This window comes from Callithrix jacchus, chromosome 11 (assembly GCF_049354715.1).
Source record: "Callithrix jacchus isolate 240 chromosome 11, calJac240_pri, whole genome shotgun sequence".
NCBI lineage: Eukaryota > Metazoa > Chordata > Mammalia > Primates > Cebidae > Callithrix > Callithrix jacchus.
Window position 1 is genome coordinate 114,394,664 of NC_133512.1, and position 12,490 is coordinate 114,407,153.

The 12,490-nt window shown below is 41.3% G+C and overlaps 1 protein-coding gene and 1 pseudogene across 1 annotated transcript in view; both read left to right on the plus strand.

The window, feature by feature from the left end:
- Positions 1–12,490, plus strand: part of LOC100412273 (MICOS complex subunit MIC19) — a 300,089-nt gene that overhangs the window by 269,587 nt on the left and 18,012 nt on the right. The gene's annotated exons all lie outside the window — the stretch shown is intronic.
- On the plus strand, positions 5,783–5,921 carry LOC118144045 (U2 spliceosomal RNA; annotated as a pseudogene).

Below are 12,490 nucleotides of genomic sequence, written 5' to 3' on the forward strand. Positions count from 1 at the left end.
AGATGATAACAAATAGGTTCCCAGAATAACCTGCAGAAATATATTACCAATAATTATGAATGTTAATATATAACAATATGTATTAATAACAACAACAGCTACCATTTATTAGAGGCTTACTCAGTGCCAGACCTTGTGTTGAGAGCTATCTCACTAATCTCCACAACAGTGTTAAACAGTACGATCTAAGGCAAAAGTTGCATCTTAGATCAGGAAATTACCCAAGCTTCCATTGCAAGTAAGAAGTAGACCCCAGTTTTGGATATGCAGATTTTAGATGCTAGATCCTGTGTTTTAAACCATCACATTAAATGACTAAGATATAAGTAATGACTGTATTCTAAAACTGAAGTGACTTTGGTCATTCTGTTTATTGGGAAATCTGTTCTCAGTTCCAGTTTGGATGTTAAAAACGTGTAGCTGGACCACTCTTCCTCACATACACTCTTTCTCCACATACACACTGGCTAATACAGTGCTGATGAGATGTGGAGAGGGTCCCCCAGTGGCTTCTCTAGGGGAAAAGGTTTGAGCAGCTGATGGTATTTGGTAGATATGATACGCATTTGGGATACTGCCCTTTTGGAGCTTCTGGTCTAATGGGAGAAATAACTGGTCATCCAAATAACTTGACAATGGCAGTTGTGAAAAGTGCTGACAGGTGCTATGAGAGCATGTTCCAAGGGAATCAACTGTGGGACATCAGAGACAACTTCTTGAAGCTGATATAAAGGCCAAATTAGTAGGCATTAGGGTAAGGGCAGCAGGGCCAGTACATGTTAAGACCCTGAGGAAGGAGTGAGCTCCTTCGGGGGTCTGAAGGAAAGCATCTAATGGAAAGCGTAGTAGAAAGATGGAGGCAGGGGTTACATCTTGGAGGACCTAGTAGGTCATAATCAGTATTTGGATGTATCCTAAGAGAGGTGGGAAATCTCGAAGGGTTAGAGTTGTGACCTAGATTTGTAGTTTAAAAGGGGGACTCTGGTTGTTGGTTTGATAATAAATTGTGGTAGAGATGAGAGTGGGAGACAAAAATGGAATCAAAGGAACGCCATGGGAGACTGTTGAAATAGTCCAGGCAAGTGGTTATGGTGGCTTGGAGTAGGATAATGGCAATGGAGATAGAAAGTGGTCCATTCCAGGTTGGGCACAGTGGCTCACACCTGTAATTCCAGCATTTTGGGAGGCCAAGGAAGGCAGATCACTTGAGGTCAGGAATTTGAGACCAGCCTGGTCAACATGGTGAAATCCTATCTCTATGGGAAATACAACAATTAGCTGGGCATGGTGGCAGACACCTGTAACTTCAGCTACTGGAGAGGCTGAGGCAGGAAAATCAGCTTGATTTGGGAGGCAGATGTTGCAGTGAGCTGAGATCGTACCACTGCACTCCAGCCCGGGCAACAGCAAGACTCCATCTACGGAAAAAAAAAAAAGGCCAATTCCAGATCTGCTTTAGAATTTAGATAAGACTCAGTCACAGAATGGATACTGGGAATGAAAGGGGGAAAGGAGGTAGGTAGCAAGGACAACTTCCAGATTTTAGAGGGTCTATTTACTGAGATGGAGAAGAAAAAAAATAAATTGGGGGTAGAGGAGGGAATTGAGTTCAGTTTTAAACATGTGGTACCTATAATGCCTTCCCTGAGCAGTAGTCCGTCACCTATAAGGGCTGGGCTAGAGATATAAATTAGACAGCAACCAGCACACAGATGGCATTTGAAGCTGTAAGAATAGTTGAGGTATCTGTGGAGAGAGGAGAGAGAGAGAAGAGCAGAGAGACCTCCAGGACCATCACCCCAGGGAACTCCCTGGACCATCACCCCAGGGAACTCCCTGGACCATCACCCCAGGGAACTCCCTGGACCATCACCCCAGGGAACTCCCTGGACCATCACCCCAGGGAACATTGAGGGATCAGTTAGATGGCAATGAGCCAGGAGGAAAAACAGGAGAGTATAGTATTATGGAAGCCAGGAAATGCTTTTCAAGAAAGGGGCAATTTACTGGAACAAGTCTGTGCTGGTGGAGCCCTGTAAGATGTCTAGTAAAAATCACTGGATTTGGCCACTTCGAGGCCTCTGGTGTAGTAGGAGCACTTCTGTCCACCGGTTGAATGAAAGCGACTTCGGCATGGATAGAAAAGAATGGATGGAAGGTAAGAAAGTGGAAGCAGAAATTGAAAGGGTATTTGCTAGAGCCATACTTCCAACAACATGGTAGCCACTAGCCATTTATGACTGCTTAAATGTATTAAAATTCAGTAAAATTGAACAGGCATTTCCTTTGTTGCACTAGTCATATTTCAGCTGCTCAGTTGCCACCCTTGGTGTGACCACCATGTTGGACAGGATAGATGTAGTACATTTCCATCACTGCAGAAAGTTCTGTTGCGTAGCACTGATCTAGAGAATGCTGGAATGCAGGTGAGAACCATCTCAGGAGAGAAAATCCCACTAGAAAGCAGGGTAGGGGAAGGTAAGTATTGGATCCATGCATAGGGATTGCTTTTCTTTTGATGAGAGAGACGCTCTTCCTCAAAAGTACCAGTAAAAAGGGGGAAGATGGGTGCAGATCCAGATCTTATGTTGAGAAGAGGAGGGAGTTATCTTTGCACTTATTTTTTTCTCAATGAAACAACAGGTCAGCACATTAGCCAAGGGTGGAAAGGGGAAAAAAAACAGTGTGATTTTTGAGGAGGCTAGAGATGGCATGAATAATCCTGGTAATGGGGAGAGAGTGAGTTTACCAAAGAAGTGCCATAACACTGTGGCAGGATTTAGTGTCTGTTTATGAATTTATAGTGCCTCTAGTTACCCTAGTTTTGAGATTTTTCTCCAGAAACACTCAACTGGGGAGTGGTATTAAGGAACATTCATAAGGCAGCCATTCTTAGATTGGGCCGTGTGTAATGGCATATATTAATACTGCTGAATTGGATCCCTTAGGGAGATGTAAAACTAATGGAGCTCAGCATGGTGAATCCAATCCAGACATGAATTGAGAAATGCATTATTTGGTGCTACAGTGATACATCATTATCCCTTTATGTAGAAATCATTGAGATTCTACCTCTGGAATACTCGTGTCTGAGACTCATCATAATCATTTGGAGAATTTGTGCGGTAGATTGTTGTTTTCTATACTTCATAGTTGGTCTTGTTCATTTTAGTCTCAGCAGCAGACGAGAATGTTAAGCCAATTTGCTAAATCTTGCCTGTCCTCTGAAAAATGCTGAAATCCATTTATGTAATACAAAGGGATATGTTGGAATTTAATGCCTTCTTATGGCATCAGTACTGAATACTTAATTTAATCAGAATAAAAAGGGAAACATGTTAGAATTTTCAAATTACAGAGTTATCGTGTGGATGTTTCACAGAGGCACGTGCAGTTCAGTGTGCTTATACACCCGTATAAACTTCTCACATTTATTAGCTACAGAATACTTTGAAGGTGTGTTTATATTTAACTTATGGAGTATTAAGTAGGAAAATTTTAACTACTGAATGCGTGATGCACTTATTTTCCAATAATTAATAAATAGTGTTATTGTGTGTGATTAGTTGTGTTTAATGCTAAAGATGAGGCAGTACAAATTAGCAGCTCACCTCTTAAGTTCTTTTCCTTACCAGTTAGTTACCTTAAATGTATCCATTTTCCAAATATAGAGAGACCATTTTCTCATTTCCAGGAACTTCCAGGAGAGTAAAAGGTTAACATTTACAATGCTCTGATTCAAGAATGCAAGGCACTATGTACAAAATAGTATGTTGTTTGAGCACTTTTTAAAAATCTTCTATGTTCAAACCTTTTGAAATGAATTTAGTTCCTATGGAAACTTATTGCTGCTGTAGATAGTGCCCTTATCCAAGAGAAGAAAATAAAATCAATTCAGAGAATGATTTTATAATTTTATAACACAGCTTGGGAATGGACATTACGAATATGTGCAGTTGTGCTCTTCGGCTGTTATACTGGTTCCTATTAGATTGTGTTTGAAAGCAAGCTTGCAAATGTCACCATCTGTCCTTCACTTTGAGGCCAGAATAGGTAAATAGTGGTTTAGCAGAAGTTTTGGTGAGTACTCTTTCATGCAACACCACAAAGGTGGCAAGGGATATGATCAATATTTTGGAAGTAAAATTAGCTTTGGTAGGTGGAGGAGAGGGAGGAGGAAAAGTGATGGTTGATGCCTCAGAAAGGTTGGCATTTTGCAGGCTATTCATTCACTAGAATTCATGTTGATGAACACAACAAGGGGGCAACTGAGGGCAGGTAGATTCTTTGAAAGTTATAGTAATAATAGTGTATGTTTGAAGTGATAACCTAGCCTACAGTAAGGATATGAGAAACCGAGGAAGGGTTAAAAGTGAATGGTATCTTAAAACAAGGACTAACAATCTCAATGACGTTTTGAAAATAAAGAATTAGCTGGGTGCTGTGGCTCATGCCACATCCTAGTACTTTGGGAGGCCAGGAAGTGCAGATCACTTGAGCCCAGGAGTTCGAGACCAGCCTGGGCACCATGGCGAAACCTCATCTCAGCAAAAAAATTACAAAAATTTGCTGAGTGTGGTGGTGCGTGCCTGTAGTCCCAGCTATTTAGGAGGCTGAGGTGGGAGGATCACCTGAGCCCAGGAGGTCAAGGCTACAGTGAACTGTGATCACAGCACTGCACTCCAGCCTGGGTGACAGAGTAAAATCCTGTCTCAAGAAAGATAATAATTTTTAAAAAGGAAAATAAATAACAACAAAAGAACCAAAAAATAATATATGATGATTAGCTAACAATATTGCTACTGGTGAAAAGTAAGAGGAAAATCTTATTTGAATAAGAAAACAAGAAATAATAGATTGACCATATCCAGTTGATAGTTAGTGTAGAATCTTAGAAGGAATCTAAGAGGATCATCAGATGTAGTCCCTGGCTTCAGATGGCTAAGATTACTGATTGTATATTTTATAGAAGAACTGAGGACCAAAGAAACCTAAGATCACAAAGCTACTGACTGGTGAAGAGACTTGAAATCCAATTCAGTCACACGCAGAGCCATAGGAGTACGCCTAAAGAAAGAGGAATATTTTTACCAGGAACTGTAGAGGAGGAGTAGGGACAAAGATCTGAGCTTTGGGAATTAGTAAATAAAAGAGGAAAGCAGGTGGGGAGAGAGAAAAAGACAGAGATGGGGCCAACTTAGAATTTTATAAATAGAGAAAGCTTCCAGGCTTTCTAAATGGTCGTGTTACACCTCACACCTGGTGCCTGGCCCCATGACTTCAATAATGTAGTGCTTTCTCTGTCTCTTTTCTCACAAGGTTGCTGAGATATTAAATCAAAAAGGCTTGTGCCCAACTTGTGCTGAAGGCTGATGATGGAGGGGACATTATGAATTGTTTTCCAGTTTACATTTTTGCCTTTGTGTAGAGTTTGCATGTGGGATTTCCTATCTGTTGTCTTTACGTTTTCAATCAGTTTTCTATTTAGTGCCACAAAACCTGTGGAATTGGTATCACCATTAGGAATTGTAGTGCCCAGGCATCTGGGGGAAAAGCAAACTTTATTACAGCAATTTCTCAGTGGATACAATATATATAAATAAAATGCCATTGCATTTTTTTGAATGTTATTTCTTGATGAGCAATATATGCACATGACAGAACATTTAAATATTATATGCAGAAGCAAATCTCCTTCATAACTCTTTGGCCACCTAGCCAGCTCCCCTCCTTGGAAGCAACTGCTATTTCCGATAGGGTATTTTTTCAGATATATTTTATAATCACTTCTCAGCCTTTTGGCTAAGATCAAGTGTAGATATTTATGACAAGTATATATATATATATATATTTTTTAATGTATATGTCAGCATATACATGGTATATGATTTTAAATTAAACTTGTGAAATCATGAGCTCATGCAGAATAAGTAATCATTGCTGTCCAACATCCATAAACTCTTACTCCATTTTCCATTAACCATTAACCATTCATTTTACTGCACGTCTGTTTTGGAGAACAAGAGAAGACTTGGGCTGGAGGTACTGGATACTCAGTGTAAGTGTGAGGTGAAGACCATCAGTAAATGTGTAAATATATTCCTTCTTTAGATATGTTTACCTTATATATAAAACGATGTGCTCAAGTGGAAAGTACAGCTTGGGGTGCAGAGAGGAGCCTGGAGTATCCCTTGCCAGTGTTAAGCATCTCCCATGATGGGGTCCCCTACACCCCAGGCAGCAGGGCCTCCCTCCAGTTCACACTCCTTCTCTGCTGTTTTGTGTCCAGCTCCTTTAGAAGACTTCTTCTCATGTACTTCTTTTTTCTCATGTATGGACTTACTCACCAGAATCCCTCTTGCCGTCAGAGGACTGACCCAGCTGGTAAGGTTTCCCACCCCACAAACCATTTCCTTCCACTCTGCCCCATCTCACCCGCCTCATTTTGTAATATTCTTCACTGTGGCCATCCTTCTTTAGCTAGGAAATCAAAGTGTTATTCATTAACCACACCAGGTCTGCAAGGAGCATGCCCTCCTTTCTGCCTGCCCTTCTTTGTTTTTCTGTATAAGAATTGAAAACTCACCCTTTTCATACCACCTTCCTTGACATCCTAATATTTAAACTCTTACTGGTTACTCTACTTCATGGGATTGTCGTGGTCTGCTTGCGGAGTGTGTTCTTGATGGAAGTGTTTTGGCTCTTTAATCTGTATGTAAATTTCCATGTGAATCTTTTTTTAAAAAATTCTGTTAGTGATGTCACCGCCTATAGCTCTAGCCTTCTCTTCTTTCACTGCCTTTTCTTCATTGACTTGTCTGTCGAGAATGCCTTTCTATCCTATTGCTGATTGCTTAAGCCCTTTCCATTCTTGAAGACCCTGCTGAAATTCCGTTACCTCATTTAAAACTTTTCCCAGTCATCTCCAGCCGGATGTAGTCCTTCCCTTTTGTATTTTCCATTGCCAGATGTGCCCCTTTAAAGCAGCTCTTATGGGCTAGATAGGTCTGTCTTCTGTCTGTCGTCTCCCACAGTGCCTGGTATCTCACAGGTACTCTGAAGAACACCGAATTAACCTCATCCTGCTGCCTCCATTTCTTCACTGCCCACTTCCTTCTATACCAGTTTCCATCTGGCTTCTGCCTCATGCACTCCGCTCAGATTCTTTCTCCCGCTTGCCAGGGAGCACATTCCATGGCCGTTTATCAGTCTTCATTTTGAAGACTGTCTTCTCTGTCATGAAACTCTGGTCTCCCAGCCTTGTGATGCTGTGTTATACCAGCGCTTCTCTCCACATTCAGTTCTCCTCCTGCTCCATCTTCCTTCCCTGTCACCCCCAGGTAGGGACTGCTCCCCGACCCTCTGCTGTCCTTCCTGCCTTCTGCCTCTGCACTCCCTACCACATCTCGCAGGGGATTTCTGCACTGCAGCTGTAGCCCTGCCATCATGCTGAGCTCCAGCTCCACGCTTTAGATCATGGTGAGAAGGTGTCATTTCCACTTGAGCTTCCTGTTGTTACTTCAGCATGGTTACTCTTTAAATCCCCAAGGCCTAGGCCATCCTGTGATTCTCCCAGGCCTTCCTCTTCTTTTCCTCCATGTCCTCTCAGTTACCACATCATTCCATTCTGGCTTTTCAGTGCTTCCATTCTTGCTGGTTCATTCTCTGCAGCAACCTGTTTCATCTTTATGGATGCTGCTCCACTGGCCTTCCTGCCGTGGAATTCCACTTCCATCCATCTGATTTATTTACATTGGATCCACCTTCCCAAGATGGTACCTTTATTTATAACTTCACCCTCTCATTTAGAAAGCCCAAGTGGCTTGCCGTCACCTGCAGGGTAGTCTCTGGGTGTGTGTTGGACCTTCTTGGCAGACTCTTCATATCCAAGCCCCTCCCTTCTCAGCACTACCCACTACAGCCCAAGTCTCCTGCATATGCCAGACGCGATTGAGTCTGGACCTCGGCTCACCTAGATCCTCTCAAACATCCTCTGACTCTTAAAGTTCTGCCTTCACTCTGTGGGCTTTTTAAAATCCCATCTCCTCTCTTCCTTGGAACCCCCAAGACTACCCCTTCCCCGACACTGCCCACCCCCAATAGAATGGTTACACCCTCAGAACAGCTGTAGCGTATACTACCTGTACTGTTTCCTTGACACTTCGGTTGCCTTGTGTTACTTGTGATTTTTATGAGTGTGTGTGTTTCTCCCTAAGTAAATAAGCTTCTTGGGGGAGCATTCAGTGTCCTCTTCCCTCCCTTTGTTCCTGCACATCCCTTACTACCCCCTTCATAGTCTGTACCCAGTGACACAGCTCTGATGTCCACATGACATTTTCTGCCCCGCAGCACTGTATACCAGGAAGTTTGGCATCATGGCCTATTGGCCCCATTTTGGGATTTCCGTCTTCCAGTGGCAATGCCTAAGCATTCCCCTCTTCAAGTAACCAACAGGGATGGAAAACAGACTAAAGGCTTGACTCTACCCCTCCTCCCACCGCTGTTCCCACCACTCTTCATTTTTAGCACTCTGACACTTAAAGGGCAAATCAGTATGGATAATTTTTTTCCTTCACTTGTTCCTAAAATAAATACATTTGCAATTCTTTCAGTTAAGGGAGCCAGACACATTCCTTCGTGTGTATCTGGTGTTTGGATCTTGCTTTTAAAATGTAGTGGGAAAAAGCGTATCATGTAAAGTAATGTAACACGCTCTCTCACCACAGACTTAAATTTTGGTCTTAACCTAGTTTTTTTAGAATGTGTCACAATCCTCATTGAGATATGTGACAGTTTTGAAATTTTTAAAATTAAACCGTTCTTGACTTCTCTTGGTATTAAAAGCACTCTCTTAAATTTGATCGCAGCAGGGAAGAGGTAGGGGTACTGGAATGTATTTTTATGCATGGACGACTCAAATGGAATTTCACCAAACTTCTCAGCACCCAAGTCACCCCTCAGCTGAGAAGGAGCATAGAAAATTCATCCCGAAGGGCGATTCTTTGTGAAAAATTATAAGCACCTAAAAATAGAAGCTCCACATGAATGTGTGCCCAACTATGTTTCTGCGCAGAATGCTGCCTGCATACTACTGAACAGAAGAGTCTGTGAGTCTAAACTATTGTCATAGTTAGAGTGAGGAAAGTGATATAAGAAGGCCCATGAAGTAAATACTTCTCCAAATATGGAAGGATTATTTCTGGGAGGGTATGTTCGGTTTCCCTTCAATTTTCTCATTAAGTCTTAGGTATGTATCCTTTGTCAGAAAAACCTGGTAGCTTGTCAGTCCTGGTGCCCTGTCCCCAGCTACACTGGGGATTTCCAGTGATCCATCTTCTAAACACAAGGCTCTCTGCAGGAAGAATGGGTGATAAAGGGAGTAACACCCTTTCAAGAACTTGAAATTAATAGTTACCTTTGAAGTCAGATGTCATAGTTTGCTTTAGTTCCCAGCCTTGACCTCCCCATTTCTCTCCCTCGTCCCTCCCAGTGGGGGGGTTGCAGTGCCCAGCCAGTCCCTCTGCCTTTTGTCCACTTGCACGCATCTGGCTCGTCATTTCTTCCCTTTCTCCTCTAGTTCTGGTAGATTCTTTTGCTCCTAAGATCATTCTGCTTTCCTCAGTTTATCCCAGTTCCTCCTGTCTTCCTTCTGTTGTGGGGGTGACTGAGTAGATAAAAGAATAAATGAACCAACCAACCCTCATGTTTTTAATCCTAAGACCCGTTTTGATGAACATTCCAAGGTAGCATCATGAGGGATTGGAAATAACTCACAAAGCCTCAGAGGTGGTAGCATAAGTTGAATACATTCTCTAGATAGATATCTAAGAAAATAGTTGTTTAAGGAAAAATCTGTGATTGATACATTGTGTCTGGCTCACAATAAACATTTTTCTGTTATGTAATTAAACAGTTATTTTACAAAGTCAGGAGAGAGTAAATAATAATAATAATGCTTTTCTTGACCCTGGAACCTAATTGAGATATTCAAATAAAAAGTTTGATCTGTGTTAAGATTACTTGGTCTCATTTACACATTGATACATCCTTTAGAGATAGAAATTTAGCATTTTCATTCCAATACCTGTGGATCTTTTGAAAGAACAAAGAGAGTAATCTTCAAATTTGCGATTCTTATAACCAAGGGCTACTTCTCTGAACTGTGATTTTATTCTGTTCCTACTATGTGCATGCTAGGAGGTAGTTTCTACCCAGAGTACTCTGTGTAATATAACTGCTGCTAAAAAAACCGCATTGTTAACCTGCCAGTGCCTGTTTTTAGTACAGCATTATTATTTGACATTTACTAAGCAATAACAGTATTTCAAGCATTGTTAAGAAAGAAAGGGAGGGAGGGATAGCTTATATCTCTCTAAACAAAGGCTCTCCACCCAGACGAAAATGCAATTTGTTAGCTGTAGAATTTTGCCTGTTGAGAAGACTTTGTAGGCTTGAGAAAATAGCATCTCGTGAGTACTTGGTTGTTCTAAATTGTATGTGATCTGGAAGTTTATTTGGGGGCCTTCCAAATTGAGTTCATGTTGCCGTCAGTTATGTTGTATCCCCAAACTCTATACAATTATTGCCTCTTAGTCCTGGTATCTCTTAAGTAAGAATTAAGTAAAAGTGCTATCTCCGTTTTTAGAGATATGTAGCCCAAATATAAGTCAACACCACCAACATATGGTGGAAAGTAAAAATTAGGCAATGGCTTGTTTCTTCCACCTCATACCAAATGCCTGACCCCCCGAATCCTTCCACCTGTTAAACAACTAAACAAAACTGGGGACTCTCATTCTTTGGAAACCCAGTTTCCTAAGTTCAGACCCCTAATGAGGAAAAGGAACTCTCCCGCTCTTCATTTGTGCCGAGTGAGCCCATACAGTGAGATCCAACTGAGGGTTTGGTGCAGTTGGCAACATGCCAAGAGGGTTCAGTGTAATGGGTAGAATGAGAGCTGCCTCTTGAGAAGAAACCAGGCGTCAGGGGAGTCCCACAGTGTCAGAGCGTAGTATTCTCCACCGAGCACCACAGAGAAGCCACCAACCCCTACCAGCTGTCAGGTGGCCATGTGTTGTTAAATTCCTGCTCTCCTAGGTTTTTCCAGCCTGCCCCCATCATTTCCAAGGACCCAGTATTATTGAATAAGAAAATCATATTGCGAAGCTGAAAAGTTCTCTGCTCACCTTATATTTTGGTGTGTTTGTGCTCATCTGTTTAGGGCATGTGAGGCCTATTGGCATAAGAACTGCCTATCTGTGTCTATATGGTACTGTATTGCTCATTTTAGCAGGGATAGGTAACCAGACGTCCTTCCTCTCATTGGGTTTAGGGCTTTTACTCAGGATTTTCTAACACTGGAGTGGAAGGCTGGCAGTGCATTCCCCTCCTGTCCTCCAAGTCACGCATCCCCTGTGGATCCAGATTATGGAACTGTGAACCTGACATCTTTTTCCAAAGTCAACAGTGGATTAAAATTTAAATGTTAAATCTTAAAGTATTTTCAGATAGATGCTATTCTTTCATACCTTGGGTATACAGGATAGAATTTTACGTGCTCTGTTTTCTAGCTAGCCAAAGCTAATCTTTTCACATAAAGCCCTAGCTGAAGCTATTTAATTAAATAGTATGGCCCTCATGACAGGTCATGGTCTGCTCTCAGTTTGACTGGTTCCTTGAGCTAAGTGCTGAACTAGGTGATGTCCAGGTCAGCATTCCTTTCTCTGGTAACAGTGGAGGCCACTTGGCATTTTGTCTCATAGTGGTAGAAGACGTATTAGTTAACATTCATCATGCTAGTAATCAAAAGAAATTGCATCTCAACTTGTGTATGAAAACAAATGGAAACAAAGCAGGCAGCTTTTGGATCTGTTTGGACCACTTTAGAGATGGACCTCTAAAGTGTAATTGTGGAAATTTGATTACAGCTCAAATGGAAATATCGTGGAAATAAAATGGGTAGCGTCATTAAGAATGTCAGAAAAGCTTAAAATTGAATTTTACAGATCTTGCATTGTTAGAGGCTATTTACATTTTACTCTGAAAACAAATATCAGAATATTTAGATTTAAGGTAAAATTATATAAAAAGTCAACATAGTACATTTCGGATAAACATTTTCTTCCTTTAGATTGCATGTTACGATAGATCCATTGTAAGTGATAAAGAAACAAAAGTGAATTCTGACATAGTTTTCAATATTGGCAATGTGCCTAGTAGCTTTAGTTTTGCGTTTTAAAAGAAAAGCAGAAATCCCGATCACTGGTTTTAAGAGCTAATGAAAAGTTGGTAGAGACAAAAATTAGAGTTTTTGCATTGTGCCATAGGAATTAGACCTAAAGCTTTGATTCCATGACTGTGTGCGTGTGTGTGTGTGTGTGTGTCTGCTTTTAGTGTACAATATGGTTTTATGAGACAACCTAATCCCATGAAGGATGCATTATCAAAACCTGTTTAAAAATATTAGAATTCTCCTTTTCTCACAGGCCAT